We start from the raw sequence: 27653 nt of genomic DNA, 5'->3' as shown, positions 1-27653 counted from the left end.
GTATTAAATGGCTATATGAATGTAGAATAAAGAAATATCTTCAAAAAATCGAAATCTCGGATGATATAGAGGAAGAATGAACAACTTAACAGATATTTTAAAAAAGGCTGCATTTGAAAGTATTGGCGTAAAAACTATTAAGCAGAAGAGAAAAAGAGGCATACTGAAATGGGATGAGGATATCAAGAAGGTGATAAATGATAAGCGAGAAGCATATCTCCGATTTTTACAAACACAAAAACTTGAAGATGAAATTGATTATAAAAGAAAGAGAGCAATTGCAAAACAGGAAACAAGAAAGCGACATACTCATAGAGAGAAATGGAATGATTTCGTCTCAAGATTAGAAAGAGATTCAACATTACCAAGACCCAAAGCTTTCAAAATTTTAAAGAAAATAAATTCGGAGATAAAAGAAAATGTTGTTTTAAACCCTATTCCTAACGGATTTCTACTTGATTACTTTAAAAATATATGGTTTCACAAAAACATCTCTCTTACATTAAAGACTTCCAACAACAACACAACAGATATTATTACTTATGATGAACTCATTGAAGTATATAAACGTTTTAAAAACGGGAAAGCCCCAGGCGAAGATAATTTAAATTTCGAGCTTTTTAAATACGCTGGAGAATTTACCTATAGATTTTTATATTTCTTAAACAATATATGGGCAGGATCACAACCCCCAGAAAGTTGGCAAAAAGCCATTGTAGTACCTATTTATAAGAAAGGAAACAAAAAATTATGTGAAAATTACAGGAGTATAAGTCTTCTCAATTCTGGATACAAGATCTATACAGCCATAATCAAAAATAAACTATCACATCTTTACGAAGACAAAATCACTGAAGAACAGAATGGATTCCGAAAAGGAAGATCATGTTGTGACAGCTATTTCATCATGAAGATTTTAATTGAAAAGCACAGAGAATTTAATATTCCAACCCACTTAGCTTTTATTGATTTCATAAAAGCTTTTGATAGAGTTGATAGAAATAAACTTTTAGAGATTTTACGCTATGATAATGTGCCAAACCAAATCATTCTCTCCATTTATAATTTATATCAACAAAATGAAATTGCCATAAGAACTGAACGCAGAACTACTAGCTGGACTTCCATCAACCAGGGTGTTAGACAAGGATGCGGTCTTTCCCCTCTGTTGTTTATTATATATATGAACCATATTTTATACATTTGGAGACAAAGTCATCATGCTGGAATTCAAATTAATCGAAACACAGTCTCGATACACTAATGTTTGCCGACGATCAGATTATTATCGCTCAAACAGAGGAAGCTTTACAAAGAGCCATTTATAATTTGCAAATAATCACCCCAGATTTCAATATGGAAATCTCAAAAGAGAAAACGAAAGTCATGGCATTTTCGGGAAAGAACCCAATTCCAAGTAAGATCATGATAAATAATGCTTTAATTGAACGTGTTAATTCATTTAACTATTTACGTTATAACCTCTCTTACATCACTGATGAAGATATGTCAAACAAAATATCTAAATTTATAAAAATCACTGGCGTAATTAACACCGTCTTCAAATCCTCCCATGTTCAGAAACATACAAGACTAAAGGTATATAAAACACTAGCTCGACCGGTCCTCACTTACGGTAGCGAGGCATGGACAATCAGAAAAGCTGATGAGCAAAGGCTGACGACAGCTGAAATGAGGTTCATGCGACGAACAGCGGGATGCTCTTTGATGGAACACCGTAAAAATGTGGACATATTGCAGGAACTAAACATGGATCCTATAGTTAATTTTGTTCAACAACATCGACTTCAGTGGAAAAAACATGTCGAAAGGATGGATCGCACAAGATGGCCTAAACAGATTCTTACTTATGTACCAAGAGGAAAGAGGAAATTGGGAAGACCACGCAAGCGCTGGCATGAGACCGTAACAGATCCTGTAGGATCTAATACGTGAGGGATATGATGATGATGATGATGATAATGTATATTAAATGCATTATTAAGCTAAAAATTGCTTAAATATGCATTATGGATGTTTTTATCCCCAAAAAGGCCAAAACATGCAAATATGCACGGAAAAAGTACACATATTTGGAACCAGAAAGTAATGAAATGGATAAGTACTAAGTTTGAGCTATCTCCTGTGTTCCTATATATACATTTGATGGAATTCTCGTCTCTAGTCATTAGTGACCAATATCATTTTCAGTTACTGTGACAAAAGCATTTTATGGGTTAAGAACTAAAATTCTAAGAAAAGAGGATAAACTGTGGAGTAGCCAAAACTCTTTCTTCTGTCATGTCAACGACTCTTTACAAACAATAGCAGACTAAGGTGTATACCATACTGTAATCCAAACATTTGGTTCAGACTGTAACTTCAGACATTCAATTTGCAAACAGGTGTTACATACAGTACAATAGAGCAAGGAAGATAAAGACAAAACAAATCAAGAAGGGTAATGTGTGTCGTGAATTTGGTTTGTTTAAGGAAGAATGGAGAATGATTTGTAGGTGCAGTATTTTGCAAAATAGAAGCAGCAAAAAATTAAATTACAGATTTCTTCCAACCACCTTCTTAATTGTGTGTAAGGTATGTAGGTACTTTAATTACTTTAAGTACATTATAGTATAGTAGAATCCCTCTTATACGGCACCAAAGGGACCAGGCTAATTCCAGATACGAGATTTTGCCGGATAATTGAATAAATACAGGTGTATACAAAAAAAAAAGTTATTTCTCTATTACTTACTCATAACTAAATAACAATAAAAACGGTTTGAATTTTCCTTATTAAAACACATCACACAACACAAATAATACACTAATTCTAGGTTCGAATATTCACTGAAAATTTTAAATTCGGAATACGTATCATATTATGTTTTTCTTGTGTTAAATTCTATCATACCTGGTTAACAGACCGAAACATGTTAACCAGGTACAATAGAATTTAACACAAGAAAGACATATAATACATATTCTGAAGTGATATAGTGTTAAAAGTTGTGTAATCAAGATATATATGAAAATTAAAGTTTGTGCGAACTTCCTAATGTAGGCAAAACTGATGGCCTGAATGTAACTAAATAAATATAAAAACTGTGTGGATTTTCTTTATTAAAACACATCACACAACACAAATAATACACTAATTTTAGGTTCGAATAACCACTAAAAATTAAAGTTCGTGCGAACTACCTCATGTGGCAACACTGACGGCCCGAACATAACTAAATAAACATAAAAACTGTGTGGATTTACTTTATTACAACACATCACATAACACAAATAATTCACTAATTTTAGCTTCGAATATTTCACTGAAAATGAAAGTTCATGTGAACTTTCTAATGTGGCAAAACTGATGGCCTAGACTATGCAATGTGGCAGATTTAAACTTTAGTATTATTACTTTTTGGCCTAGCTAAAAGTGCTGTTGTTTTGATATTGCCGGTTATGAGGGATTTTACTGTATTTTACTCAGAATTTCACTATTTTCTACAACTCAGCAGAGTACTTTTATAATAATAATAATAATAATAATAATAATAATAATAATAATAATAATAATAATAATAATAATAATAAAAACAAGAATGTGTAAAGAATTTTAAAAAGCTGTAGTACTGTAGGCCTATCTAAAATTACAAATTACAATAGTGTACAAAATACGTAATATTCTGATTGCATTTCTTTACATTTCATTTATTGTATTTACTTCTTTATTTTTTCTTATAACAACACATCAGTCCCGCTGATGATGTGATAATCTAGTTCAAATACTCCACTAACACAAATCTTTAAGATCATGCAGAAGATTTTCTCCTTCATTGAACCCCATGAATTTAAGAGTTAACTATTTCTTTAAAATTAAAACTCAATATGCACTCATTCAAACAAGGTGACCAATTTTTAAGAAGTTGTAGTGCAAGTACCTACTTCGAATAATATTTAAATGTCGTTTTCTTTTAAATTTATGTCCTTTTTCCATCACTTTAAAGGCATTAGAATTTTAGGTCATCAACATCCGCCCCCTAGTGATAAGCGTATGGTTTGTGGGTCTTATATTTTCAATGGATTCGTTATGTGTGGGCATGCATATCATTCCCTCTTGTGCATCTTCAATCAGCTAGAAGGAACAGAGTATGATTGTGTATGGAGAAGTGAAAGTGAAGACAAATGCCCAGACAATAATAATAATAATAATAATAATAATAATAATAATAATAATAATGGCTATATTTAACCTGACAGAGTAGAGTTAAAGGCCGTAGGGCCCTCTCTTACACTCAACCAGGAATGATGATGAAAACAGCGCAGAATGAAGAAGTTAATCGTGAAGACAGGTACGTATTTATTATAACAAACCACATATGTATCGTACAAAATAAAGGTAGTTCATTTAATGACATGTGCTATTAATGTTGCAAGATATCATGTAAACGGCCGATTAAGCAAAACAACTGACTCATGCAGTGCACGCACATAGGATGAGTCTGAAATGTGTCCTGTTCCAGGATAAAATTTATTGTTAACTGAACTGTATTTGTGCGTAATTGTTTTTAATTTATCGTAAAAACATTTGTTGAAAGTTTTATATTTGTATTTTTTTTCTTTTCCCCCCTTTCAAAAGTGGGGTTTACGGCATATTTAAGAGCACAGGGTATTCGAGAAAATTTGGTATATTGTAATAACTGCAGAAATAACTAAAATGCTCTCTCAATTAATATCACTCAATAAAAGAATTGTATTCCAATGGATACCATCCCATTGTGGAATCCTGGGAAACGAGAATGCGGATGCTTTAGCAAAGAAGGGCAGCACTGCTACTTACAGACCTGTTACTATATCTACGTATTACTCTGTGAAGAGATTTATTAAATCTACATACTTAGACTTCAACAAACAAAATTTGATAACTCAATCCCAAAGGAAAAAATGGAACTCTCTGCATCAAAATCCACAGTTAGGGGAGAGTCGGGTAGTATCGGACAGTGAGTTTCTTTCATCTACCACACGATGATAGTACCTGATTGACATGGTTACGTTTCTGTGATGTCGCATAGAGAAACGTAACCATGTCATTCAGGTACTACCATATGGTGGTAGATGAAAGAAACGCACTGTCCAATACTACCCGATGTCCGATACTACCCTACTCTCCCCTAATTCCCGATTTACCACGAAAATCGTCTGTAGCTGCATTTAGATTGGCAACAGGCCATGATTGTTTGGCTAAACACCTGCATAGAATTGGAATATATCAGTCCCCTAACTGCCCATTGTGCAACTCAAACCAAGAAATGGATTCGGAACACCTCAAAATCTGTGCTTCAGTGGCTGGCCATGATAATATCTTTGAAAAATAATGGAGTGCAAGAGGTCAAATGACTTTATTGTCAAACGCCTGGCATTAGAAAACAACAACATATTGTAATAACTTCTAATGTAGTATTATTTTGTCATTTATTAAAATTGGCATTTAAAAGTAACAACATATAGGATACTACAAATTATTACTGGTTTTATAACGACATTCTTAATATATTATTTGTCAAGTAATCAGCAGTACTGTGAAATCATATGGTTCCAATGGATGATGTAAAATTATAGTATATGTATAAAATAGGGGTTCCACTATATTATTATATGCTTCTAGCTTCTGAACCAAGATATCCATGACCAAAAGTGAAGAAATAAGAAATTAGATTTTTACGACATGTTGAGGGCTACAACATTAGGAGACAAATAAATGTGAAGATATCATGAAGAAACTAAAAATGTTTGCATTAAGGGACAAAATAAGAAGAGACGAGAATCAATGGAAAGATGTTGGAACAATTTCAAAATATAGCAATTTCATGGGACTAGAAGAAAGCCTGAAGGCTTAATAGATGATTATTATTTGAAGGGATGAGAATGATATAGTCCTAAGCCACACAGACAAAATTTTAGAGGAGTTTATTAAAGCTTTAGAGTCGAATGCCATTAGGTGTGGTATCATAATTTCTTCAGTGTATACTTACGTCATTTTTTGAGTAATTTTTACAATACTTTACTAGCAACCTCCTCATACGTGTTAGAAATGAACTCACAAAAAAAAAAAATAATAAAAAATTTTTGTTAAAAGTGTGGTTTTGGACATTCTCATTCTCACCCCTTCATTTTTTAATATGCTCACCCATGGGTTCAATGAAGGAGAAAATCTTCTGCATGATTTTAAGGGCTGTGCTGTACTGCTTAAATGATACAGAAGCACGGCCTGGTTGTAGTAGATGACACAATGCTCCACATCCTCAAGTGCATCCAAGTCCTCGATGTTCACATGGGCCTGAACAAAGCACGCAAATCAAAATCATCTCTACAATACATTTCATTTTGAGACTTAACTTTATTATCAGTTGTCAGTGCCAAAGTCCATTGTCATGAACTATAGCTAAATTACATGCCATCTGGTAATGTAAAATTGAAGAATAAATATGAAAATACAAGTGGCCATTAGAGATGAACAAAACTAACTGCCGCTCTCGCTCGCTGTGTTCGTTGCGTTTGTCTTTTGAGTCTCGTCTCGTCATTTTCGTGCACTTCGAGTCTCGCTCATCATTTTCGAAATAGCATTTGGTCCACGTGGAAAGATTTCGTAACTTTGAATAACATACATCATTGAAATAAATAACATTATAAATGTTTAAGTGAGACAAAAAGACAAAACAGAACAGTATCTTAGTTATCAAAATGTTCTAGTTCTATTATATGATATTACCTATAAAAAGGTAAAAGGTAAAGGTAGCCCCGTAACATGCCATGAAGGCATTTGGGGAGTACAGAGGTAGAGCCCCATGCTTTCCATGACCTCGGCACTAGAATGAGGTGGTGTGGTCGGCACCATGCTCTGACCGCCTTTTACCCCCGGGAAAGACCCGGTACTCAATTTTATAGGAGGCTGAGTGAACCTCGGGGCCGTTCTGAAAGTTTGGCAACGAGAAAAAATCCTGTCACCACCTAGGATCGAACCCCGGACCTTCCAGTCTGTAGCCAGCTGCTCTACCAACTGAGCTACAATGGTTATATAAATAGAAAAAAATAACAATTCTTGAATAAATTTGCATTTCTAAGAAATATAAAATATAATGTTAATATCATTTTACTTGAGATTGCACACTTGATCTTAAACATATGAAAAGAAAATTCCTAGCCTTTTAGTAAGGGCCTAGTAATTAAATAAAGACTGGAGAACAGATTATTATACAGTAAAAGGTAGAGATGATGTTTCAAATAGGCTAGTTGATTGTTTATACATATATAAGTGGATAAAAGTTCTGTCAGGTATAAACAACTGTGGCGATTCAAGGCTGCTTGATGTTCAGGACTTCAGGAGTGATCAATCTCGATGTCTCGAAACACTCAACAAGCAGTCTTTACATCAATGACGTGATATATACAACATAGTTGTGCGGGTTTTCGGCTTTGTGGGACCTGTTAGTCTTGCTTCCTCGATCGTTGTTCATCTCTAGTGGCCATACATTTGCTGCAACCACAAGTTTTATTGAAACCTTCATCTCCTAGTCCTATCTCTCAAATGGCTTCTCACAGCATGTCAATGTAACAGAATGACATGCAGACATACATGTCACTCCTCAAGGTTACACCAGAAAACATTATTTCCTTTTCCTAACTAGTTTTATACTTTAAAGATATGAAATTGTGTTATTTCTCATTGCATTACCATTTTGACAGAAAAATACAGTTTTGCAATAGATTTTAATTAATCTACAATGAGCACTATGGTATGTATTCATGTACTCACAACTCTCATTCTGGGTATGGCAAATTACTTTAAGCTACTGGTACCACATTTTAATGGTCAAAATAACTTTTTTTTTTAATGTGGAACATTTAAGTGGGCACGTGTTCGAGAAAAATATCCCACAGCATCTCATTATTCGAAAAATTAATGAAGTTTGAATATCATCGCATTGTACAGGTATTACATTCAAGATTTTACTAAAGGCTTGAGCAGCCACTTTTCTCGCAATCATAGAGATTCTACGAATCCCCTACCATCTTTTTAACAAGATAGAATTCTGCTATGGTATCACTGGTATCCCAAATAACGTGCTGCTCAAACACATCTACTTCAACTCTGTCATGGGTTCGGATCCCGTTTTGAAGAAGAAATGACAAAATAATAATTAACAGCAATAACCATTATGCTACTCACATTATACATTTTATTTCAGAGAATAAAATACCGAACAAAACAATCACAGAGGTTAGAGTTTTTCGGGCTAATAGGCCGTGGTCTACTGGCGATGTTATGACCACATGTTTCGTCTACAACTGCGGCAGACATCATTAGTGGTGAGGCACTCTGGGGTGTAGTGTTCTCTTCAGCATGCCAGGAACAACTGGTATGCCTGGCATGCTGAAGAGAATGCTACGCCCTGGAGTACCTCACCACTGATGATGTCTGTTGCAGTTTTAGACGAAATGTCTGGTCATTACATCGCCAGTAGACCACGGCCTATTAGCCCGGAAAACTCTAACCCCACTGACACTGTCCGTGAAAGCCTACATTCAAAGAAAAGCCTACATTCGAAAAAAACAATCACATTTGTAACTTCTAATTTTAGAATATGTTGTTGTTGTTGTTTTTTAATGCCAGGCATTTGACCTCTTGCATTTCAATAGTTTTCAAAGATATTGTCATGGTCAGCCACCGAAGCACAGATTTTGAGGTGTTCCGAATCCATTTCTTGATTTGAGTTGCACAATGGGCAGTTAGGGGACTGATATATTCCAATTCTATGCAGGTGTTTGGCCAAACAGTCATGCAGCTACAGACGATTTGCGTGGTAAATCGGGAATTAACTGTGATTTATAATGCAGAGGGTTTCATTTTTTCCCTTAAGGTTGTTTTATCAAATTTTGTTTGTTGAAGTCTAAGTATGTAAATTTAATAAATCTTTTCACAGAGTAATATGTAGATTTAGTAACAGGTCTGTAAGTAGCAGTGTTGCCCTTCTTTGCTAAAGCATCCGCATTCTAGTTTCCCAGGATTCCACAATGGGATGGTATCCATTGGAATACAATTCTTTTATTGAGTGTTATTAATTGAGAGAGCATTTTAGTTATTACTGCTGTTTGAGATGAAGGTGTGTGTACTTTAGAATATATACATTTACTTTTTAAATGTTATGTTTTATTTAACGATGCTCGCAACTGCAGAGGTTATATCAGCGTCGCCGGATGTGCCGGAATTTTGTCCCGCAGGAGTTCTTTTACATGCCAGTAAATGTACTGACATGAGCCTGTCGCATTTAAGCACACTTAAATGTCATCGACCTGGCCCGGGATCGAACCCACAACCTTGGGCATAGAAGCCCAGCGCTATACCAACTCGCCAACCAGGTCGACTTTACTTTTTATCAAACCTCTCTTTCTGAAGTAGTGCGAGCTTCATTTGATTGTAATTTAACCTTTTTTTATTTTCTTCACAGAGCTAATGCTTTTGACAGAATATTTAGTAGTTATTTGACAGAATATCTAGCAGCTATTTGACACATTTTATCAAGAGACAAACATTATATCCTCACATTACTTGATTATGTTTGCAATAATTTCTCTTTCCCCAATGTGGATAACTGGGCTACCTGCTTCATCGCCTAAGTTAAAAACACAGCAAAGAAAATAAAGGATGCCCTTTATCATCTACCTACTTGAAGGATTTGGTGAAGAACTGTTTTCAGAACATGGGAGGAGTGATATAGGAGGAAGAAGAATAAAGTGCATGAGATTTGCTGATAATATGGTGTTGTTAGCAGAAGAGGAGATGATACTAAGGGATATGGTACTGGAGCTAAATGACAGCTGTGAGGAGTATGGAATGAAGATAAATGCAAATAAGACGAAGACCATGGTCATAGGAAGAAAATACAGAAGATAAACTTGCGAATTCTAAATGAGGCAGTAGAGCAAGTAGACAGCTTCAAATACTTGGGATGTACTATAAGCAGTAACATGAGCTGCAGCCAGGAAGTCAAAAGGAGGATAGCAATGGCAAAGGAAGCTTTTAATAGAAAAAGGAGCATCTTCTGCGGACCTCTGGAGAAAGAACCAAGGAAGAGACAGGTGAAGTGCTTTGTGTGGAGTGTGGTATTGCATGGGGCAGAAACATGGGCATTACAATGAAGTGAAGAGAAGCGAATAGAAGCATTTGAAATGTGGATATGGAGAAGAATGGAGCGTGTGAAATGGACAGACAGAATAGGAAACGAAGCTGTGTTGGAAAGAATGAGTGAAGGAAGAATGATGCAGAAACTGATCAGAAAGAGAAAAAGGAATTGATTGGGTCACTGGCTGAGGAAAAACTGCCTACTGAATGATGCACTGGAAGGAATGGTGAACAGGAGAAGAGTTCGAAGCAGAAGAAGATATCAAATGATAGACGATATTAAGTAGATCATATGCAGAGACTAAAAGGACAGCAGAAAATAGGAAAGATTGGAGAATACTGGGTTTGCAGTGAAAGAACACGTATGTATGTATAGAACATCTTAACATTTTCAATAACCTGTTAATATTAATAAGTTACTATACTTTCATATTCTAAAAAGTAACAACACTGGAAACAAAAAATCTTATAAGCTTCCTCATTAATACACTGTTGACACATGTTACTTTAAATACAGAGGCATAAAAATCTTAAATAGTGAACATAATATTTCTCCAGTACATCATATAGCGATAATACTAACATAAACCGTTAATGCCGACAAAATGTTAGAAAATAAGACTAAAGGCAAATTGATCATTTTACTGTATTATGACTTGTATTCCACACAGACACAAGCCCATAATACCAACGAAAACTGAAATTTTTCTTTTTAATAGCTTTTCAGAACTAAAAGTTGTAAAAAAACAAGTGACTTCAGCCCCATTGACTATGCACCATAGAATTATGAAAAAAAAAAAAAAATAAATAAATACAAATTTTACTTTATAGGCTATGCTAATCTTTAGACTTCCTGCGGCTCAGTGAAAAATGTAATCAGAGATCTAGTTTTTTACTGCTTGTAATAGAGAATACGAAGCAACTTTTTTACAACCTTATGTTTTGAATTTCGGAATTTTTTTTTCGATACGCCCTACACATGGGCCTGGGCTGAGGGTGGCAAATTTCTAGAGGTTGTGAAATTTTGAGAAAGCGAGAAAAAAAGTCGAGCTATCATGAATTCTGGACACACTGAAAACAGCATGCCACTTAGATAAGGACAATCTTCCTACTTTGATTTCAATGTAATCACCCTTACTTCAATGTGTTTCACTTGCGTTATTTTTCCACTTCACAAATGCCTACTTTAGACAGTAGCATAATGTTAAATAGTTGCTACATGCCACGTTTCTTTACAGTATGAATGCTAAATTGTTACGACTGCATAAGTTAGTGATGGAAGGGATGAGTGTAAAATTTTTTTCCGACCAATGGTTATAGTGCTATCTAAATAGGGTGACAATCAGAAAGAAAAGTAGGCCTATTCCCATATTTTTTCAATGTATCACCTCGCTGCAGACGAGGTTCATGTTCTTGCGGAACTGGTCTGTCTTCTTAAGGTCACTCTTGTAGTACTCAGCAATGGCCTTGTTGTGAGCCACTTTGGTGTCCTGGGGGCGTGCCGTCTCAAGCTTTGTTAGCAACTGCAGACAAGACGCATAGCTGGCTCTGTTAAAGTCCGTTAGGGCTGCCTGTGCCCAGTCCTTTTCGTGGTCCGAGATCACCGAGGGTGCAGGTGCCTCCACCTTTACCTTTTCTGCTTCTTCTTTTTCCGCCATGCTGTTACAGTAACTCAAACTATCAAGTAAATTATAAATATGTCCCGGTCACTATAACAACTTGCTAAAATTCCTTGGATTTATAGTATTGATTATTAGAAATTGATGTGATCACTGGGACAGCTGTACGCCCATCCAACCCGCCTTAAATAGGATATGTACCTTACACATCACTGCCATCGTGATCTAATACAGGCCGTAAGGCAGACCACGTGACTCGCTTAACAGCTGATCGCGAAAGGCGGTCTTTCAACCATATGAATTAGTTGCAGTGCATGAAGAATAACATATATTTCTCTGAAATGCAGTGTAATTGCGTCAGTAAAATTTTAAACAGTGATTGTGAGACGCTTGAGACACAATTTACTTGCAATTTAAGGTATAATATTATTTTTGGTGTGAAAATTTCGTTGTTGCAGGCAAAGTTCGTATGTGTAATACCTGCCTTTATTTCGATTAAATATTGCGCCCTTATGTGGTTAAGTGAAATTTTGGTCTTATAAACAGTAGGTTAAATATGTGTAATAATATATACGTGAAAGTGAAACATTGACTGGCATGTAAAGTAAGTTGTGATTAGGCCTAAGTGCAGCGTTACCGATGTTACTCTTGTCTAATCCATTATTGTTAGTTTACCGTATTTGTCTTATTAAATTTAAATTATTGCGCCCTTTTTATTTGTGAATAACCTACATTATACGAGTAAATAATACGACGTTTGATAATATACACAATTTGAACTAAAAACGAGATACATATATGACTTGAGGCTTTCCCGGCGTTTGATGTAGAATAACTCTTCTCGGGTTCTCAGCCAGGTGAGTTGGAGATTAGCTTCCAAGCTTTCGACGGCTAGCTCTGCCATCTTCTTCAGGGACGAACTCACCTGGCTGAGAACCCGAGAAGAGTTATTCCAGATACATATAGTATATTAGAAAAAAATTATACCCTATAGTTTCCATTACTGTTACAGTATCTGGAATTGTAATTGGTTGAAATAAAGCACTCATGCTTCATTACGAAATTCTTGCACATTCATTTATGCACGTTTCAACAATTTTCAGTTGCATCGCACGCATATTTTAATGTGTTGAAGTTATAGGTTATGTTTATTCTATCAGTACTTGCCTTATTTCCATATTCGCAATTATGCATTATAATTAAGCATAACGCTACGTATAACTCATAAATGCAATTTGTCTACACTTCAATTGTATTTATTCGTTTCATACGGTACTCCAGTCTGAAGTCTGATTAGTTTAATATGTTACTAGGGCTAAACTAGCGCTGAGGTAGTTCCCTTCGTATTCATACATCTTGCACATACAAATTAGTTCGGTTCGTTCAGGATTTTAATATGCCTTGCTTATAGGATCAAATGCATCTCCACAAAAAATAAATTCAACTGTTTTCAGTTCAGAAATTACCGGAACTATACCTCAGCGCTACTAAGTAATATAACGTATGTACATTTCATAGGAGGGACTGTGGTGAATTTTCTACCTATAAGTAAGGACGGTAACCGTGTTCTGAAGTTTATCCTAAAAATATATTCTTCTTTATTAAATCTCAAAACCGTTTTCGTTCTCAACTTAAGCCTAAAATGTTGACGCAGATAGGTTATGTTAACATGGTAAATTCTCTAAAAATAACACAGTTTTATTTATTGTTCCTGCCACATTATGCAACAAATAAATGGAACTTATGCACATATTACATTGGATAAAAATTTAATTGTATTATTTATTTGTTCCCTACTATGCTGGGTTGTAATGAATTATATTGATCTAACCTACCAGATTAACACACAACTGTACATACACTATTTTCATAGGAGGGACTGTGGTAAATTTTGTACCTACAAGTAAGGAAGGTAGATGTGCTAAATTAAAATCACAATAAAAATAATTCTTCTTTATTAAATCTCTAAATAGCTTCCATTCCAAACTTAAAATGTTGATGCAACCAGGTTATGTTACCATGTAAAACTCCGTTCATATTAAAATAACACAGTTTTGTAATTATTTCTGCAACATATTATGCAATAAGAAGTGTGAAGGGGTCTTATACACACATTACACTAAATAAAATTGAGATCCGAAATTTTCCCCATTTACATTAACAAGAAAACATTTCTCCTGGTTGAATCAAACCCAAACATCATTCCACAAGCATTCTGTGGTTATGACGCATACTTATAGCTTGGTGTTATAATAAATTCAACATACATAGCTATTACCCATAACGATTTAGTCAAATAATTATATCCACACATATAATATAATTTACTTTCTACATACAAATTAACATTTCGTGTAATGCTACCTTACCAGCATCTAGCACAACATATTTGTCGCTGACAATTATTAACCATAAATTCATATTTCAGAGTCTACTTCACTTCTTTTTTCAATTGGTGAAATGAGTCCGGGGTCCAGCACCGAAAGTTACCCAGCATTGTGGATGATTTGTGACTACGAGTTACGATATATTTTTGCTATTGTCAGTCTCCCGTTTCTCTAGATACGAAGATACGCCTTTTTCTTTACTTGTAAAATTGAATTTAGCGTCATTTGAGACTTTACTTGGCGACTTTGAGGTGACAATTGTTGGCAACACTGTAATAAAAAGCTTGAAAAGAATCGGGGAGTTCATTGTTGGCAACCGCGAAATTCGAATTCTCTCAAGAGAATATGCTTGCCACTCCGCCAGGCTCTTCCTCCGCCTACATTATCGACCCGATAGTCAGGTTCGAGGCACAGGAACAACAGTCCTCTGAAGTCCACGCAGAAAAATGCAGAATTTATGAGCCCACAGTTCCATTCTATTTGGAGAAATATCACCTCATCTCCATTGAAGTAGTTGGGCTAATGGTTGGCGCTAGAGGCACAATACTTCCGTCACTTTGTCAGTTTCTGCAAAAAGTTCCAGCTGAACAACGACTTCATTCGTGGTGTTTTCCTTACTGCTATCTGAGGATCACTTGTCATTTTAAAATACCACCTGTACTTTGTTTTCTGAAAAGGAAGAACTTTTGTTTGAATGTCTAATCTGTTTGTTTACTATGTTTAGGCCTGTTATATGTATGCTATTATCCTTCCTGTCCTTAATTTTCCCTTTTTTGTTCGTTTCCTAGATTTCTCTTTTGTGATCAGTTTTGTTTTCACTCTGCGTGTTAGTTATGCTTTGTCCAACGAGGCAGTCCCGTTATTGGGAAAACTGAGAGTGTCTTTCATATTATTGAAAGTTGAGGATTTGTTGTGTCTTACAATAATTATTGCTTTTATTTTCCTAAGTTAATAGAAGCACTGAAACAGCTGTAAGCCGGACAAATATTACATATTTCACACGAGTACTAAGTCCACTAGTTCATCAATTAATTATATTCAAGTGTTAAAAGTGGTGCACGCAAGATTCAAAATGGATTATCAAGACCTTTCTACGAGTCAACTAGTAGGTGCGTGAAGCACTGAAACAGCTGTAAGCCGGACAAATATTACATATTTAACACGAGTAAGTCCACTAGTTCATCAATTAATTATATTCAAGTGTTAAAAGTGGTGTACGCAAGATTCAAAATGGACAATCAAATAGTTATAAACGTTTAATTCTTTTGTGATTTGTTAAAATTATAACAATTTCGGTCTGAACATTTTTCACAATATCGGACTGTGCTTCTTCTACTCACTAACAGTAGTTCCATTTTTTCATTCTCTATGGACTTTGCTTTCATTGTCTAGTGCGTAACAATGCCGTCTTCAACAATGCAAATGACATATTGGACCGCCATTATGATTTTCGTTTTCAATTAAGACAAGCAAATATAGCGCTTTATGGAGAGTATGTGCAGTGGTATATGTATTGAGGAGCTCGGTTCGATTCCCATGGGACAACCAGGATGATCCTCTTCCCAATGAGGTAAGCTTTCTAAGTTAGATATTACGATTCCTGCTTGAAAACTGCAATAATAAGTAGGGAGTAAAACAATTTACGTTTTGTAGCGTCAATGCGATTCTAGGAATAATTGTGTATATTGGGGGCTGATAAGCAGGTACGTTTAAAAACACTACCGAACGTGCGAGGCAATTTAAAAATTATTGAGGACAATAAGGTTTTATTGTTTTAATACATTACATTGTTTTATGTCCATCCTTCCTTATCAATAAATACAAACAAAATAAGTCGTATTATGCAATGCTTCTGAAAGTTTCGAATTCTGTGAATCCTAAATTGTATTTTAAATTTGAAGAATAATTACTGCATAATGTATACAAAGCCACGAAAATAAGAATCAATAAAACATTAAACATCACCAATAATAATTATTAATATCATTAATACTATTAAAAATCTAAAAAGAAATATGATATTTATCGTTTTAATATCTGGATTCTCTGCATATTTATTCATGAAAACAAATTACCGAAATACTCGTAAACTAAATGCAGAAGCAGAAATGAATCTACAGCTTTCCACACTGAAACCAAATAATTATACAAAACATTTGTAGCCTTTAAAAAGGAACAACATATTCATGCTACCCACCAGAACAATTAAGTGCTAAATTTTATATAATTACGTGTGTTGATTATTAACTCCTATTAATATATATATTAACATTTGGATTGCAAGAATTATTACTGTTACTGTTTAGTCAATTATCCGAAGATAGGTCTGAACCTTATAAGTGATATCAAGAAGGCATCACTTATGAGGCAACTAGCCAGGAGATAATGGGGTAAGGTGGCCAGTTTCTTTCCTCTCCATTGCATACATTGCCGACTAGCTACATTACACCAGTCAGACTTCAGATACATACAAACAATTGTTCTTCCTCTTGACTCATATCATCAAGTGAAATATACTGCCTGACAGCCATAACCTCAATCGAGGAGTGTTTTTATTATTATTATTATTATTATTATTATTATTATTATTATTATTATTATTTTAAATTCTTTTAAAGATCTTATAAACATTCTAGTACTACTTATTACATTAAGGGTGTTTGAGAATAAGGTTCTTAGGAAAATATTTGGGGCTAAGAGGGATGAAGTTACAGGAGAATGGAGAACGTTACACAACGCAGAACTGCACGCATTGTATTCTTCACCTGACATAATTAGGAACATTAAATCCAGGCGTTTGAGGTGGGTAGGGCATGTAGCACGTATGGGCGAATCCAGAAATGCACATAGAGTATTAGTTGGGAGATCGGAGGGAAAAAGACCTTTGGGGAGGCCGAGACGTAGATGGGAGGATAATATTAAAATGGATTTGAGGGAGGTGGGATATGATGATAGAGAGTGAATTAATCTTACACAGGATAGGGACTGATGGCGGGCTTATATGAGGGTGGCAATGAACCTTCGGGTTCCTTAAAAGTCATTTGTAAGTAAGTAAGTAAGGTCTACTGATTACAGAGAATGTGCACTTTACACTAAATTGAAAATGCAAGTTTTTGACAATGTATGTGTATTATTAACATAGTTTCAATTCTACATATATATATATATATATATATATATATATATATATATATATATATATATATCTGAGACGATTCTGTCCGACTCCAGGCTGGTATCCGGTGTGGCTTAGTGGATAAAGCATCAGCACGTAGAGCTGAAAACCGGGGTTCAAATCCCGGCGCCGGAGAGAATTTTTCTCCATTCCATTATTCAATTCTACAGTTACACACACATCAAGAAATGTGTAATAATAATAATAATAATAATAATAATAATAATAATAATAATAATAATAATAATAAGCAAAATAAAAATGAACTACAAGAATTCCAAGTTTATACAATACGTTAAAAGTGATCCCCCATGAAAAAAAGTTGTAAAACTTTGGCAAGATGTATTACAATAATATGTTTACAGTTATTATAAAATTTAATTCAAATTCAAGGAACTGTTACGAACATCTTCATCTATCTCTAATTTAAGAGAACTATATTGTACGAATGAACAACTTCTTCGAAATGTTTGTAATTTTTCATCCATGTTACGAACTCACAATGTCAGAGGTCTTACAGGTGACCACGAAGTGATCACAGGTCCCTCGAATAACAGCTAAATTGACATGAACTCATCTTTCTTCGCTTCTGCTCCTATTATTATCGAAGTGGTCTCAACGTTGAAAGAAATTGAAATGTATTGACTCCCATAACTGCTTGAGCCCACTTGGTCTGATCACTTGTTTGGGTCGCATAATATCGTAGCTCATCATGAATTCATTTTGCTTAATACCACCTCCATTTCTCCAATTCAGTCGACGCTGAGTGACCTCGTTAAACAACAGACTTACAAGTTACCGGAAAGAAAAAGAACGTGCATACATTTTATCTTTCCACGTTAGAATGTGGAAAGCTGCACTGTGTATACTACATTTATCGGCACTGTCTCCGAGAGCATGGAAAGAAAAATATATGCACATATAATCAATGAGCCGGAGTGTAATCAAACTCATCCCCAGCACACGAGTCCCATTTCCCTACTCCATCCATACTGGTTATCACTAGCTGTGTTAAATTAAATTCCAAGCGTTCTGAAAATTTTAGGCAGCTTTACACATCTTTCAGAACTTTCGAAACAATTCGGGAAATCTACATGTAATTCATTCATGGATCATTGAGGTTTTTTTTTTTCATATACTTCACTTCATTGAAAAGTATCAAGACATGAATGTCTTTTGCCTTTAACATATACATTATTGAGATATACATAAAATGATATAAATGATATAAAAAGTTTGGTAGTCAGCATCCACCAGACAGTGATACATTAATTACTATTACAAATTTACAATATTGCAATATTATGTAGGTGCCAGTATGTTTAGCCATTAGCCCTTGCAGATATGACAGGAGAAACGAGTGGGACAAACCAGGATGCGACATAACCATTCACCTGGGCAGTAGCCTACCTATTTATCCTCTTCATAGTTAGCAATCAATGTATTGTGAAGATTTCAACTCAGAATTACACTGTCTTTTAGGTCGACATAAATCAACTGCATGTAAGCGGGCAAAGCCGATGATGGTACATGCAGCCACCCAGACCTCGAGCAGCAACCCAGCAGCCAGTACGCCGAGTGGGAGACGAGTACCATGAAGCAGTGGCAGAGGAAGATGGGGAGCTAGAGGTTCATCTTTCTTACCGGAACCCCGAAATACAGAAGTACAGTAGCTCTTTAAATTCTAAGCTAGTGGCGCTTTCAGCTGTACACAAGCAGAATCCGTGGATACTCAGAGTAGTGCAATAAGCTAGTCGGCCGTCATTGTTATTCCATTTCAACACGCTTGGGATAGTAGCATTTGAAGTAAAACTCAATTTAGGCCACATTCATTCCCTATACAACTGTGTACAGCAAATAGCATGCATTGGAATACAAATGGATAATTTGTCGGCATTTCCGGCATAAATGTGATACTCTGGATATCGACGTACTCTGTGCACAAGTTCAGAAGACTTGAATTCTTATTGGTAGAGAATAGGGCATTTATCCAGTGGTGTCATTCAGCCAGTTCACATCAGTCACCTGATTCACTTGTCGAATTTGTCGCAGTTTGTAGAACCTGTTCTTAAATGTTTGAAGTTAAAACAAATTAGGTTCTTGACAGAAAGGGAAATTGTCTGTACGTATAATTAGGATCTGACAGAATGGCAATGTAGAAATTCAGTGGCCGCTCCTACTACTTTAATTTATTAAAGATGTTATTAATTGGTCCAACAGAATATATCTGTTACAGTGACAATTAATACTTGAGGAGAAAAATTCGCTCTGGCGCCGGACATCGAACCCAGGTCCTTGGTTCTACGTACCAAGCGCTCTGACCACTGAGCTACGCCGAAATCAATCCTCAGCACCGGATCGAACCCCTCCTTCTACAGTGTCCCTTTTGTGGCCTGACTCCTAGTTGGGCATATACGTTGACTTTTTTTTATATATATTTCAAGTCAACTGCCATTTTTAAATTCGTCTAGCTAGCCGTGCATAATTCTGTACAGATTGCTGTGCACATTACTGCGGAATCCCGGCCATTATTCACTCAGCTGAGTGCGCTCCTTGTATAATGGCAGTTGACTTGAAATTTAAAAAAAAAGTCAACGTATATGCCCAACTAGGAGTCAGGCCACAAAAGGGACACTGTAGAAGGAGGGTTCGATCCGGTGCTGTGGATTGAATTCGGCGTAGCTCGATGGTCAGAGCGCTTGGTACGTAGAACCAAGGATCCGGGTTCGATCCCCAGCGCCAGAGCGAATTTTTCTCCTCAAATATTAATCCTACTACTTTAAGTTTAGCAATGTGTATTTTATCTCTGTCGTCCAGATTTCAGCTTCTTGTCCCTTGTTCTGAGAAAAGTATGCTTAGGACGCCAAATGTCCTTTTTTTTTTTTTTTTTTTCTAAATGGCATCCCGTTTTCCTAAATTATTGTTGAACTATTTCATTTTATTTTATTTTACTTAATTCTGTACTGTTTCCATCAGATGTCACTGTACTGAATTCAATTTGATAAATCGATACCTCAGAACTTAGATCGATAATCAAAAGTTTTTTGGTCTGAAGTTCAAAAATGTTTTCAAGTTATTGCCAAAATTGACACTAATATTTTAACAGTGATAAATGACCTATTCAGTGAAGTGAATCATGCGAAGAACATAAATGGCGCAAAAATTGAACATTGGAAGAAGTGTGATGTTAAAATTACAGAGAGTTGGACTGAAACATCACAAATTATAAGAGACAAAGATATTAGTTTTACAAACAAAATTCAAATTGTAATGCATCATCAGAAAGAGTGTTTTCATTATTAAATTCAATTTGTTCTGACGAAAGGAATCAGGCCATATTAATCACAAAATGTAATTTAAAAATGTGTTCTGCATGGACTTCTATATTTTCCTGAAGGAAAGGCCAATACTTTTAGAGAAAATTCAGTCATCAAAGAAATATGATGCAGATTGTACTGTTGATCTTCATGGAGAATGTTAAAAAGGTGATATGAGACAAAAAATTTTGTTATGAAATAAGTTCAGAATATAGTAACATGGATATGATGTAAGGTTCAATTAACCTGAATTATTTTTAAACAGATAAGTTAACTTAATTAATCCAGACTAGTTGCAATATAAAATTGTCAACAATGACTTAAGCCAAGTATCCATGCTACTCTATTATCGACGGCTTAATATCAAAGAACACTAACTCCAAAACCAAGAAGAGGCAAGAAACATTTAATTGTGTACATTTTCTTATGTTACTGCTTTAATTTAAGAGATATATTGATAAAATTTAAACCACATATATAGAATATAACCCTAAAGACAATACAATACATATTTTCTAGAAATATTTAATATTGTCTTAAAAATTAACACATTTTGGAGATAATGTTCTTTGTTACTAACACGATTTAGTACCGATAGATAGTGTTAAAAATAAATGCCAAAATATTGAATTTAAACACTTTAATAAAAAATTATAGATCTATTTGACAATGCAAATTAATAAATTTAACTTATTGTGGTGAGCAGCGATTATCATATTTCTTCTTCTTTATAAAGGAACATTGTCTAAACTCAGAACATATCAGTATTATTATAAAAGTACCAGTTAATATTATTTATAAAGCATAAAAGCATAATATTATCATTATTAGATCAATTTCGAAATAATAATTTTAACAATGCAATTGAGGACCGTTTTTGCAAAACTTGCTAACTGCAAAATTGAGATTTTGGTGGATTCGTTAACATACAGTAAAGCAGGCCTCTACACGATGTTAAAGTTATCTTAGTAAAATTGAGTTATTTCTCTTCATTGTAGTGTGTTAAAATGTGATGGTTGCACCTATAATCTATTTGTCTACATTCAGTTTTTTGTGTCTCCTGTAAAATTTAGTTTTTTCAGTTAGCAAGTTTTGCAAAAATGGTCCTCATTTATAAAATAATAAAAGAGCAAAGTTATCTTCATTTTTACATTGCATTTTAGAACAACAGTATTTTTAAATAGTTGCTAATGTTACTGGTACTTTAATGTACCACAGCTGATGAGGAGTTTGGACGAAAAAGTTATTTAACTACTTTAGTATTTTAAAAATTGGTAAAGCCTACAAATTCAGTTGATTTAAAAGTCTGTCTGCACGTAATGAAAAGAAAACACACACTTAACTCAGCATTTATGCCCTAAATGACATTGAATAAAATTGTAATCTGAATAAGCTTATATTATATTTTATTTGATTCAGTATTTTCGAGGTTGTGAAATTTTTCTTTCATACCATGGCATGATTGTGACTATAATAGTATTTAATTCAGTATTTTATGTTTTGAATAGTATCAATATCCACACCTCTCATATAAAAATTTAAAATGTCCCTTCATTTTATAATCACTCATTGCTCTTCATTTTGAGTATCTTCTACTACGATTTCCTGTTCTTCATTTTTAAACTGTTGTAAAAGAAATGGCAATTTCCTGGTATAATGTTCTGTTTACACAGTTGCTATACATTTTTCATTTTCTAATCTTGTATATTTTCAGTGCCCCATGATGCTTTGGTTTAAGCTGAAGATTATCCAGCTTAAATCCAAGTGTAATCTTCCTCTGTACCTTGAATTTATGGAATTCTTCATCATAGTTGCATTTAAAAAATACGTGTTCATTGTCACTTTTCCGATACTGGAGCCACACTATATCCAGCCATCTTACAATGTTTCTATTAGTGTCAACTTTCTTGTTCTTTATTAATGTCTTCTGAATTTCTCTTACATCATTACATCATTCTGTTCCACTTTTATTTTTGATACAGCTCTAACTATAGTATACCACCCTGATGGATCAAATATTTCTGTATATTTTGCTGTTTTTTTCAACGTGCGCGTGGGCTGTGTCCATTTGTGAATGTCCTGGTTAAAAAAATATGTTCATCCATTTTGAATCTTTCGTACACTACTTTTAACATTTGAATATAAATAATTGATTAAATGGCGATCTTAAGGCCCATTCACAATGAAAATTAAACATAACCGTAACATAGACACAGAAGTTTGCACCCAGGCTACCAAATGGGATCACATTGATTCACATAACATGCTTATGCTTACATGATTTGCAAACAGAACACAATCGTGGAGCACTGAAGTATACGACAGAATATGAGGAAATGGCGTCGTTGTTATGTTTCCATGGTTACCAAGTATGTTTGCTGTTATGTTCCCATCGTGAATGATGGTATGACTTCTTGATTTTACTGTAACATTAAGTTAACACTTACGTTATGTTTAATTTTCATTGTGAATGAGCCTTTACACAGATCAATTTCAGAACACACACACTATTTGACTCAACTCTTCATCACACGAATGCACCCACACAACAGGCAGAGATGTCGAGATGGAGCCGAGACCCTGAAGACTCTGATGATAGTGTCAACTAGCACCGAAACAGCTGTAAGCCACACATGCTTACATAATTAACACGAGTAAGATCGCCATTTAATCAGTTACTTAAATATGTTCAATTTGAGGTAGTGGTACGTCCAAAACATTCACAGCATAGAGGAGCATGGTTGATATAAGCATATTCCTTCACAGGTATCGGAATTGAAACAAAACCTTTTACCATTCTGCAGTTTTTTTTCATTTGAGCAAAGAGACATGATGGTACCTCTGCAGCTCCCCTTTCTGCAATTCTCTCGTTCCATAAAAAAGTTTCTGCTGTTCTGTTGGCTACATCATACATGGTCAAATTATATACAGCTAATCTACGTTTATAAAACACTCATTCCGTTTTAATATTTCGACTGTAGCACACAGCTCCGAAATCAAATTTAAAAGAGTAAAGATCGTTTAGTGATGCTCTAAATTTTGTAATCTTTTTTTACTTGACGAGCTGCTTCCTTTCTTTCAATCTGGGACTAATGAACTGCCTCCATCTCTATCTTCTTACGTTCAGACACGTGATCATATTTATAACATCTGCATAGAATTGGAATATATCAGTCCCCTAACTGCCCTTTGTGCAACTCAAACCAAGAAATGGATTCGGAACACCTCAAAATCTGTGCTTCAGTGGTTGACCATGATAATATCTTTGAAAAATATTGGAGTGCAAGAGGTCAAATGACTTTGTTGTCAAATGCCTGGCATTGGAAAACAACAACAACAACATTTATAACATTTATCGCACTGATCCTTTCTGGGATTATGAAAAGCTATATTAAAATTATTTTTGAAAAACCGTCATTGCTCTGGACTCACCGCAGCCTTAGGCTTATTGCGCTACCTTTGTTTTATAATTTAATACCGATTCATCAGTCCTGTTACCTTGATTAAGGTATACAGTCCAAATATAGAACACGGTTCAAAATCTGAATTTTTCTTTGTACAATTCACACATTTTTTTTTGTAAATTTAAATCACAAGACTAATATTCTCTTGCAGTGTCGTTTCTTGTACTCTTGTTGGACAGTACTCTTGAAAATGAAGCAGTGTGGTTCACTATATACTCACGAGTACTTTCAGATTTCTTTACTCCGGGCTCATGCTTTCCTCTTCGATCAGTAGGTATGTTATTGTCACTTTTTTCAAAATATGTTCTGTTATTGTGTTGGATATATCAAAGACGGCGAGAAAAAAAACCCTGCATACCCACAACTTATCTTATCTTTATTTTTCATCAGAAAAAAAATGATGTTTTGCCTTCTAGATTCATCCTTTTTGGATTTGGATTTCCTTCACTTCCGTAAGGCCCATCAAAAATTGCCGCTTCAAATTGTTATTCTCAGTATTCCAATATTATTTAAGAATTTCATGTCTATATTCAGCACTAAATGAGAGGTTGCATTTAAGGGGACATTTTGTACAATCTTTGTCTAGAACTTTTTTTACCAGTAATTTCTTTCCACTAACTTATTTAAGGACTTGTGGGCTTTCCCTGTTACCCAGCCTTGGATATAGACCACTAATAGCTATGCTCTTGAATAATTTCAAGGGAAAAATTGTTCCGGGGCCGGGTATCTTATTAGCTCTTATTAGCTTCATCACTCATTCCTTGTGAAATTTTAGATGTCCCTAAAGCCAACTTCACCATTAACCTGCCCCTAGTATTCGAACTGAGTATTTCTTAGCTCTAATAAAAGAGTATCAAATTATCAGAGCAATCCCATGCTGCATTTCTTACAAACTATAAACTTCTTACAAACTGGATTGATTTAAGAATGCTTGTTCTATTAATTAAAAAATTATCAATTCTCTAACAATGAACAGTATGGTGAGTGTATTACATTCTTGGTTGTATGTTCTGAGACAGTGTCATCAATAAATCTTAGAAATGTTAAATAATTTAGAGACAAATAACACTATCTCGACTTAGTATTCTTTTAGTCTATAATTTGTTATTGTCAAAGAAAACTAAGTCTAGATAGTGTTGTTTGACACTCAGCATGTGTAAATTAACACAACACTATCTCCAAAAGAAAATAAAATAAAACTATTATTTGTAGAGACATATTACTTTCACACTATATAAAGGCTATTTTATACAACAGTATACTATAAATAACTCAAAAAGTCGATTTTTGGAGTTAGTGTCCTTTGACACTAAGCCGTCGTTAATTATGGTTAGTTATTGTAAACAGTGTAGTATTTATTACTTTAAAATAAATAAAACTGGTCCTTATTGCTCACTGACATATAAACACAAGTAATAATGAATGTTTAGCTAAAATGTTGATTAATGTCAACTTCAAGAAGTGTTCCGTTTTTCTATTTTGGAAATCTGGTCACCCTAACGTATATCATCCGCAGCAAACATTTCTTCAAGGTATTTAATCAGATTATTTATTAGTACCGGCTTCTATTTGCGTCACTTGTTATTTATTTATTTCTCTGAGTAGGCCTATTCACAAATACTGTACCCTACGAAGTGAGATTTAAACTTAACACAATGCATGAAACGCTGAGCTTTCTTAGTTCCGATTCTTCATTCCCTTCGCTCTTCCAACAAGAAGGCCATAAATACTTCAAGGTCTTTGTCTCTCCCTTTTGAGTCAGGCCACGAGCAGTTTGCCGTTACACAATAAGCCTTACTTCGGAGCGCAGAGCGGTGCATCTCAGATAAATATTTATTTCATTATACTTCTAAAAGGAATTCCACTTTAAAACTTAGGTGGCCATTAGAACAAATAACAAGAAAAACGCTAGTATTTTTTTTCTTCTTCAGATTTTTAACATATTGTTTCAAGTTCCTATTTTCAAAATTAATGTTGAAAACATCTAAAATTTATTTTTCTTTAATTTCATTGCATCTTATATGTATTATATAACGTGGAAATCCTCTTTTTCAGCTTTAAAATGAGCACTGAGTTAAACCTGTACGATATAAGGATTAAGAGAAACAAGTGTTTATAAAACACCTTAACCGGCCAATTTACTAGTATTATTTATTATTTTACTGCGAATAGACTTTTAAGAAATAATGTTAGATTAAAATTGACACCGTATGGCTAGTTACTTTGATGTACGAAATGTATAAAAAAAAGTTTGAATCTTTTATAGAAATATAGTGTTTTTTTAAGTGTTCGAGATAACATAGGGGTTTTCTCTGGGAGTTCCAGTTCTCAGCAAATCTCCATAATCTCATCTCATTGCGTAGACTAGCCTCTTATGGCGCATCCTGGGCAATGACTCATCCTATAGGAACCACGTCCACTGTATCCAGATCTTTAAGCTTCGATGTTAGCATAAGATGTATGGAATAAACTGTTGCTGCATGGTTGTCAGCTATTAAAATAAAGAAGTGTTAGTAAAATGGAATATATGGGTTAATGCGATATTAAATAAGTTTCATAAGATGCAACATGTTCTATAGTCACTTTCCGTATTATCCTATAGGAAACACTCCCACTTGTTGACCAGTTAAAACATGGCGGACATAGGTTCAAAAGTTTCAAAGATGATGGCGCGATCGCCACTCTCGGCTGGCAGCGTGGTAGTCTATATTTACAACACAGCACTGTAGTTCCAAGCTCAGCTGCTTAACTGTCATGTCCCAGCTTTAAAAAAAAAACAGGTATAGACCTCGGATTTTAGATTAAATGTCTATTTTTTTTCTGTAGGGATAAACTAATAATTTAAAATCCGCCTGCCATAAAGGTCCGGAAAATAATTTCAGAAAAATACATATAGGCTATAGAATAGAGACAAATAAGAAATATATCAATACAATAGGTAGTAATCATAGTACAATATGCAATTTAGAAAGTTTAAATATTAAACATTAGATAAATTATTATGTAAAATGCCTATGGATTTCTTTAAACAAATATTTTTAATATTTTGGGATGTCATAGTTAAATATTTTCACATTTTATATAAAATATTAATGTTTGAAATCGGTTTTATGGTGCTTAAAATGCCGTTTTGCCCTTTGAGACCTATTTTTAAGGTTTAAGGTTTAAAATTACCTATTTCTATTTGTTACGTATATATTTTTAAATTTTCGTATAGCAATGAAAGAGAACGTTTCGAATGTCATGGGGTAGATATGGTTCAAATATCCTGTAATAGTTTGGTTGTAGGAATGAAGAAATTACTGGAAGGTGTCTGATTTTGTTGAGCACTTCAGCAGACAGTAGGAATGTGATGAATTGGGAGGAAGTAGTTCTCCCTAAAGAAGTCAGCTGATAGAAGTAGAAGTCACCGTTTATCAGTCATATACTCGTACACCTCTCTGTCGATCCCATGATATGACAAATGTCTCAATTTCGGTGGGGAATATGTTGGAAAATAGCTCAACAATTG

At 34.5% G+C, this 27653-nt stretch overlaps 1 protein-coding gene across 8 annotated transcripts in view; it reads right to left on the bottom strand.

The window, feature by feature from the left end:
• The window catches only part of LOC138696037 (CCR4-NOT transcription complex subunit 10-like), a 120641-nt gene extending 106233 nt beyond the window's left edge, over window positions 1–14408 (bottom strand). For 7 of the 8 annotated variants that reach the window (XR_011331216.1, XR_011331217.1, XM_069820541.1 and 4 more), the window contains exons 1-2: window positions 11569–12011; window positions 6188–6337 (exon numbers count right to left, since the gene is read on the bottom strand). The gene's annotated coding sequence lies outside the window, so the exon portion shown is untranslated. Of the gene's footprint in view, window positions 1–6187; window positions 6338–11568; window positions 12012–14168 lie in introns of those variants that run through there. The other variant, XM_069820538.1, reaches the window with a different exon arrangement.
• Between the last annotated feature and the right edge of the window lie 13245 nt (window positions 14409–27653).

Source organism: Periplaneta americana, chromosome 3 (genome assembly GCF_040183065.1).
Source record: "Periplaneta americana isolate PAMFEO1 chromosome 3, P.americana_PAMFEO1_priV1, whole genome shotgun sequence".
Taxonomy (NCBI): domain Eukaryota; kingdom Metazoa; phylum Arthropoda; class Insecta; order Blattodea; family Blattidae; genus Periplaneta; species Periplaneta americana.
This window is presented reverse-complemented; position numbering and strand designations above follow the sequence as displayed.